Here is an 8356-nt window from a genome sequence, read left to right on the forward strand (position 1 = left end):
CTCCTTGGGCTGTTAGGGTCTCCGTGGTGGCAGGGTTCCGCGATTCTATCCCCTGGGGACTGTCAGTGCCAAAAAGGGTCATGGTGTGTTTTACTGGCCCTGCTTTGGTTGGGGATCAGGAGGCAATTCAAGTTAAACTGCAGGGGTGAGACCCCATCCCACCCCACCAAAGACAAGCCAAGGATGGGGTACAGGAAACTTGAACAGCACGCAAATGATGTATTTTTCTGCCCTAGGACTGAGGGAAAGGAGATCTTTAGGAAAATACCCATGCAGAGTGGCCAAGGTGGCGAGAGTTTCTGTGGTGGCCCCTGAGTAGCTGAGAATAAATGCCCTAGGTAGGGGAAGGGCCCCTCCTCACCTGCTCACTCTCCTGAATCTAGCTGTACACTCCATGGCTAGCCACGCTCCTCATGCTCCCCCAACACACTCCCTTCCTGAAACTGAGGTGGTTGTCCTCCCCAGATCACTTGACGAGCATTTATTGGGCACCTGCTATATGCCAGGCCCCGTGTTGGGCACCGGGCACAATGGCAGATAAGACACAGGTCCTATCTTGAGGCAAAATGCACCCCGCCCCGGGGTGAAAGGCAGGTGAGCAAGTAATGACAGTGAGGTGTCATGGGGGTGGGCACAGAACCCATGGGTCTGGGGAGGGAGTGTTGGGAAAGGAGTGGGGGCAGGCCCAGACCCTGCAGGGCCACCCTACAGTTGGGCGTTGTGTGCTGCGACTCCCTGAAGGGAGGGACAGTGTGAGGAGTCTCCCCGTGGATCTTCAGGTTCCAGGTTGGTGCCTGGTGCATGCTGAGCCTCAGTGGATGTTCGTTAAATGAATAAATGAATGTGGAGGAGGTGAGTCCTGAGGATTCCACTGACGACTGACTGCTCCAGCCTCCTGCCTCTCCAGTTTCCTCTTTGTTCCAGTTTTTCCTTCCTTTGATGAGAACCAGATCACTGCCCAGAGGACCCAAGGGGCAGGCATGCATCCCGAGATGTTTCTGTCCTTGAGATGGGGTGGTCAAGGAGCAGGGTGTGGTGGGAACCAGAGGAAGTCCTAAATAGCCAGTGAACTCTTCTTGGCACAAGTCCTGAGCAAGAGCCCCAGAAACCGGCTCCCCAGTTCTCAGCGAGTGGAGACCCTAGTGTGATTCAAGTCGTCAAACAAAATATCGATTGTCTATCCTGTGCTGGACCCACACTGAGCACCCTGGCTGGGCATCTCTTCACCTGAGCATGATATGATGGATGGACTGCCCACCCTGCCACCCACTCTACCGTATCCCTGCCAGGCCATCTCAGGGCCACTGATGAATCTGAAGCGAGGTGTGGATGATAAGAGAGGGCTGCAGAGACCTTACATGGAACAGCATCTGGAGCTGGCAGTGCTCAGTCCAGAGAAGTGATTCACCAGTGGCATTTCAGACGTTGATACTGGGGTCAGAGCAGAAATCTGAACAGGGGTATCCATTTATCTTCAACCAAAACCTACTGAGAATCTATTGTGTGCCTGGTGCTACCCTACAAACTGGAGATACAGCAGTAAACAAACCACAAACAATCCTGCCCTCGTGGCAGGGATGCTGGAGGAAACAGAAGCAGCAAAGTAAATCATTTAGTCTGATAGTGTATGGGGAAAACCAAAGCAGAAAGGGGGTGATAACGGGAAGTGGGGGGAAACGAGAGCTGGAGATGGGGGTAGGGGTTGCGATCTTAAATCAGGAGCCTAGGGCAGTGCTGACTTTGAGCTGAGATTTGTAGCAGAAGGGGTGAGAGGCGTGGGTGCCATCATGGACCATTCCAGCCCAGGAATGGCTTGGGTGGGTGGGACTAGTAGATTCGAAATGTGGCAAAAGAGAGGCATGGGGGCTATGGGAGCCTGACTCTTCTTGGGCCAGGCTCCAAAGGACGAGTTGGGGATACTAGAAGAGGTCGGGAAAGAGTTCCAGGGTAAGACCAATTAGCGGGGATCACAAGATCAGGTGTTCAGGGCAGAGGCCACCTTGTGGGCCTGCGCATGTAAAAGAGCCTTTGCTTAAGGGCAGGAGGGACAGCTGAGGGCTGCTGGGATCCCACCTGGATTGGAGGTGCAGGAAGGGGCAAGAGGAGACAGGTAGGACACGGGGTCATGTCCGGGTGAGCCCGAGTCAGGGAAGGAAATGGACAGGCATGGATGGGCAGGTGCCAGGAAGCAAGGTGGGTAATACGGTGACAACTGTCCAAGCTTGACTGGGACAGTCCCAGGCAAACTGGGACGGCTGGTCACCCTAGGCAGAGCTTCTATCCAGAATCACGGGCCATAGGGGCGAGGCTGGCAAGGCGCTTCAGGCCCAAGTTTCCATAGTTGGAAATTTGGAGAAAGCAGGAGATAGGAGCCCAAGGTGCTGTGACCTCTAAGTCTTTGGTGGCCCTTTGATGGGGAGCCGTGCAAGGCCTGAGGGAAACCCACTGTGGGACTGCTCTCTCCTCTGTAGCTTAGATTTTCATGAAGTTCTGGCCTTGGCTGGATGTTTCAGCCTGTTTTCTGCAGGGAGAGGCCGGGTCTCTCCAAGCTGGGGATGGGGAAGGTGAGTCCTCCATGACATGCGAGCCCACCCTAAACTCCAGGTGAGTCACTTGGCCTCAAGGAACCCCTTTCCTCTTGGTTCTAGTGGTGCATTCTGAGACCAGAGCTGCAAATGGGTGTGGAATCCAGTTCTCCAGTGGGTTTTGTTAGACTCTCAATGTTGTTTGTTTTTTTAATTGGGCAAACCCTATTTTTTTAAAAATCTGAATTTTGACTAATGCTACTGTGAACATGAATGTACAAGCTGCTGTCTGAGTCCCTGCTCAAACAGATATTTGTACACCCATGTTCATAGCAGCATTATTCATAATAGCCAAAAAGTGGAAACAACTCAAGTGTCCATTGATGGATGAATGGATAAACAAAATGTGGTCCATTACACAATGAAATATTATTAAGCCATAAAAAGGAATGAAGCACTGACACATGCTACATTTGTGGATGAACCTCAAAAACATTATGCTCAGTGAAAGAAACGATTCCATTTATATGAGGTCCCCAAAGTTGTCAAACTCATAAAGACAGAAAGGAGATTAGAGGCTCCCAGGGGCTGGTGGAGATGGGGGAGTTAGTGTTTAATGGGGACAGAGTTTTGGTTTGGGAAGATGAAAAAGTCCTGGGGAGATGATGGTAGTGATGTTGCACATCGTGAATGTACTTGATGCCACTGAATTGTACACTTAAAAATGGTTAAAATGGTAAATCTTACGTACATTTTACTAAAACTAAAATAATGTTTAAAAAAATCTGATTGTCCACCTTTTTATGAATACTGGAAGCTGTGGCAACAGTGGGCTCCACTGGCTGGGTAGCTTTGATTGGAACGCAGCCCCACATACGCACCCGCACTCTGCAACACTAGCCAGTGTCCTGGGTCTTCGGGCATTTCCTGCTCTTGGGGCGAGGGGACCCAGGACAGAATCAATTTTCCACCCCCTCCCCTTGAGATGACTCAAGTTAAGCTCCCAGAGTAAGCAGAGCCCTCCAAAGGAGCCAGGTAAACAGTAGCTCCCTCCTCCAACCTGGGCCTCAGTTTATCCATCTGCGAAGAGGATCAGTCAGCACTGCCATGCCTGTGATGATCACATGAAGGACCACTCAGGTGTGAAGGGCTGGCAGGCAACCTTGCAGGACTGAGTACTGATTAAGCAACATGTTAGGCTGTGATCATTTGCAGGCAAGGTTTTCCAGGACACTAATGGTTTTGAGGAGCCTGCTTTGGCTGGTGCCAGGGACACTGGAGGACATTGTTCACCGGCCGGCATTCCATCACCTTCCCATAGGGATGTCCTTCTTCCCGTCTAACCACACTCCTGAACTGTCCTTGGAATCAGATGTCACTCAGGGCTCCTGGCCTCTTGGAGACTTGGGTTGAACTTGGCTCCAACCACATACCAGGTCCCAGGTCCCACTTCCACAGCTCCCATGCCCTGCATCTCACATTTTCCTCCACCTTCGCCCAGGCTCCTCAAGGTCTTCTCAGTTTTGCCCATCCCAGCCTGGCCCCGAAGCTCTGTCCCTTCACCCTTCCACAAGAAGTCCAACCTCACACTGCATGCACACGAAATTCTTTCCCCATCTGCACCTCTGGGCTGTGAGGTAAGGCATTCCCCACCCCCACATCTCTACCTAAAATTCTGGAGAATAACATTTTCTCCATCTTATAACAGCATTGCCTATCCTCTTGACATTTCTTTAGAAGTTGAGCATCCCCTCCTTGCCAGCATTCCTTTCTCTAGTTTTAAGGATCCTTCCTCCCCAGTATCTTCCTCAACCCCAAACTTTCTAAATACAGAGCCCCTGACTGTCTGACTCTTTCAAAGGTGGACCTCTAGGGTCTGGGTGTTAATTACATGACACCATGTATCTTCGTTCTGGCTAATGTCTTCTTGGAATATAGAGCACCGTTAGTTCTTGCGGTCCACTAAGACCTCAGGCATTTTTTATTTTATTTATTTATTTATTTTTTTTAGCTGCACTTATACCTGCTCCTCCATCCCTTACTAGTTATTCTGTTTCTTTCTCTATGACAGGTTTCTATGTTAGCTTCCTCCAGTTTTCCTTCCACGGCTTAGAGCACTCTCCTAGGTTTAGTTCACAAACTTTTCCTCTTTCAGAAAACGGCTGTACATTGGAATTCTTAGCTTTAATCTCATTTTCCCCGCTGACTCCTATTGTTCTCATAGAAAAATAAGCCCATCAGCCTGGCCTTAGAAGAAGGTGCTTAGTCCTCCTACAGAAATATCACTGGACTGTCCACTCTAGGGGGTCAGAACCCCTCATCCCCACTCCCAACCTTTCAGTCTACACGCTGCTTCCTTTGGTTGATGAAAAACTCTTTCTACTGCCCTCCCCCCCACCACCACCTCCACAAGAATTTTCTCTTTGTTTTCTGGCTAATTCAATTAATCACAGGTGAGCTTGAAACCCCCTTTGCTGTATCTGTTTGTTTACCTCTAAAATAAAATGTTTATTAAGGGGATGTGTTAATGAGGGCTCCTACCAGCTAGCAAGAGTTGATTGTTAAGTTTTCAGGAATTTTGCAAGTGGTTGACATCACATTAGTATCTTGAAATCAGCCATGCATAATGGGACAATTTATACTGTGGAAATCAGCAAATGCTACAACACAAAGTTTCCCCCCTCTCCCAGGCTGGCCCACTGTGAAAGATGGACTGGCATGCCCCTGAGTATTATCCATCATGTGAACAGGATGTTCTAAAGCCAGACTTTTAAACAGTCACACATACTTTTCTCCTTTCTACCTAGGACTATCCAGAACCATCTCTTACCACAACATTGAGAAATCAGTCCGGAAGAACTGTGCTTCCTTCCTGACCAGGAAGCAGAGAAGGGAGCTCCAGGTGCAGAAGGGCTCAGGTCGGACTGCTGGTGGGAAGAGGTGAGCTGGGAAGGACAGAGGCAAACTGGATGAGCTAACTTACTGGGTACCCAATTTCAGGGATGAGCAGCTTCCAGCACTCCTGGTGACACATCAGTGACTCGAAGACTGAAGAGAGAGGGCAGGATCTCAGAGTGGTGAGATCAAAGGTCATGTCCAAGGGCTCATGGAAAGGAAGTGACTGACTGTACCAGATTAGCCACATCTAAGGGTAGATGCAGAAAGAAGGGACCCAGTTCAGTTACAGAGGTGAGCTGAACTCAGAGCTGGGATCTGCAGGTCCTCCTGGCCCTGCCTTGGGGGAGCCAGGGAAACCTACCCATCACATGACCTAGGAAGCCACATCATGTTGACTGCAGAGAGGAAGCATAGAGAAACCAGTTCCAGCCTCCCCTACAGGGCGGAGAGCCATTTCCAACCTCGTTCTTCCTCTCTACTCATCCCTCCAGAGAAATGAGTGATGGTGTTAATGACTACTAATGAATGGCTTCTGGGTAAGTCAGAGTGTGGAGGTTTCTCCAGCCAGAAAGACAGTTCTGGGGTGAGAGGTATACGTGCATGGGAAGTCAGTCAGCACAAGCTGGGATTGGGACGCCTCTCTGTGCTAGATGCCTGGGGATGATGAGGCCCAGAGAACCTGAGGGAGACACAAGACACCCACTTCCACCCCATAGCTGTTCCTCCAAGCCATCGTCTAAGTGCTGGGGACTTGAAGATTCCAATAGGCATCTCAAACAGGGATCTTTGAGATTCCATTGAATCCAGACACTCCCCCAGGCTCCTGATCTCGGGAATTGGGACCACATTCACCCAGGTGCTCAAGTCAGAAGGCCGAGAGTCACCTTCATTCACCCTTTTCCTCTCCATCCATATCCAACCAAAAAAGAAAAACTCTATATGCAGAATACTTTTAACACCAGATGTGTGCGGTTTTCCACAACAAGCAATTCTCTAATTCCCAGTGGACACCAGGTGTCCTGTAGCTTAATTCAGACATGAACTGGAGTTTGTGCAGATGCCACAGGTTAGGGACTCAGTTCCACGAGACTGCTCCCACTTCAGGTGGTTGTTGCCGAGGTAGATCTTACAATCACAATAAGAATCACAAAGGCCAGTCCAGCCACTGCATGTCCGTGGGGGACCCCACAAGTAGTATAGATGAGTGCCTTAGGCATCCCTAGCCAAAATTATTACTATTGATAGGCTAAGACTGATGCACCAATATTTATTATTTCACACCAATCCATCAACAAAACATGCTGTTTCTAGCCTAGAACAAGCCAGAAGATCCAGGCCCTTCACCCCATCTTCACAAGTCCATCAGCTCTGCCCTAGAAACTGCAATAGCATCCTCTCAGGTCCTCTGCTCTTCTTCCAGTCTGCTCTCCCACAGTAACCAGGAATGTTTTAAAAAAGACACATATCAGATCATGGCACTTCCCAGTTTAAAGCTCTAAAGGTGACCTCTGCACTTAGAAGGAGATCCAAACTCCTCATCTCCTTTCAGGCTTTGCATTATTTGCTCCCATGCTGATCTCTCTCCCTAGCTCATTCCTGTCCAGCCCTGCTGATCCTCTATTTCCTCTAAATCCTTTTTCCTCTAAGGGCCTTTTGTACTTGATGTTCCATCTTTCTTAACCCCATCTTCAGAGTTTTGGCACCTTCTCTTAGGTCTTAGTTTAAGTGACACCCTCTGCTATTTTTCTCAGCCCTGTAGAAAACAATGTGGAAGATGTGAAATGGGCAAATAAGATTACTGGGTATCCTTCCAATGGAATGCTGGAGCCTCCAGGGGTTATCTGATCCCATAGGGAAGTGCGCTTTGTCTCTGATTTGTCTTTATCTCTAGGCTATTTCATAACTCTATAAAGACAGAAGTTAATTGGCAGAAACCTGATAGTGATGCAAATAATTCCTGTTCCTAGGAAAGAAAATCACATCCCATCAATGCAACTGATTTTTACCCAGTGGGGAATAACAACTTCGCCAGTTTGCATTGGTAAAATTCATTTCAATGTGCCTTATCTGACTATAGATGTGTGGTACTTTGAGTCAGTCCCCTTTTAAACAAGTTGTGATTACCTGCTAGTTTTCTCCTTAATTGGTAAATTAAGTCAAATCTTTGAGATGATCTTAGAAAGTCATAATTTCACCTTCTTGTGAAAATTATCCTTTCTTGGCAGCCTGTATATTTCTCTCATTAACGTTATGTGGAGATTTTTGTTGTTGTTGTTTATAAACTGGCTTACTAAACTATATGTTCAATGAGGATAGGAACCTTTTTTACTTGTTAGGAATAACTGTGGAAGACTTTGAAATGAGCAAAGAAAGTAATTTCATGTCCTTTCAATAGGACACTGAGCATCGTCTAGATCCTTTGGGTTATATAATTCTATGGGGGTGTTTGTGTCTTTGCCTTCAACTTGGCTCTTTTACAAATACATTTTCCCCCTCAGTTTTGCAGAAAAGATGACTCCAAACATTACATTTCCTTGCTCTGTAGGATACCGATCAGTTTTCCATCCATTAGCAAATTGATTTCAGCATTTCTGATTTCCCATATATATGTCTTTTCTTTAGATTCCCTTTTAAATCAGTTTAACATCTTACTGGCTTCTCATTCATTAATGAGTTAAAATCTTTGACACATGCTCATTTTATACTTATTTGAAAGTCACGCTTTTACCTTTTCAGAAATTACACTTTTAACAGCTTACTATTATATCCTTAGTGCTTTGCATGTAATTGCCCCCCAATTTTGTTGAATAGATTAATTAAATGCAGTTTATAAATTTTTAATTAATAAAATAGCTTACAGATTTATATATATTGTTATAATATTGGAATCACACTACTATATTATTTTCATCTTTTATTTAAATGTAATATAT

The sequence above is a fragment of the Pteropus vampyrus genome, unplaced genomic scaffold (assembly GCF_000151845.1).
Source record: "Pteropus vampyrus isolate Shadow unplaced genomic scaffold, Pvam_2.0 Scaffold300, whole genome shotgun sequence".
In the NCBI taxonomy this organism is placed as follows: domain Eukaryota; kingdom Metazoa; phylum Chordata; class Mammalia; order Chiroptera; family Pteropodidae; genus Pteropus; species Pteropus vampyrus.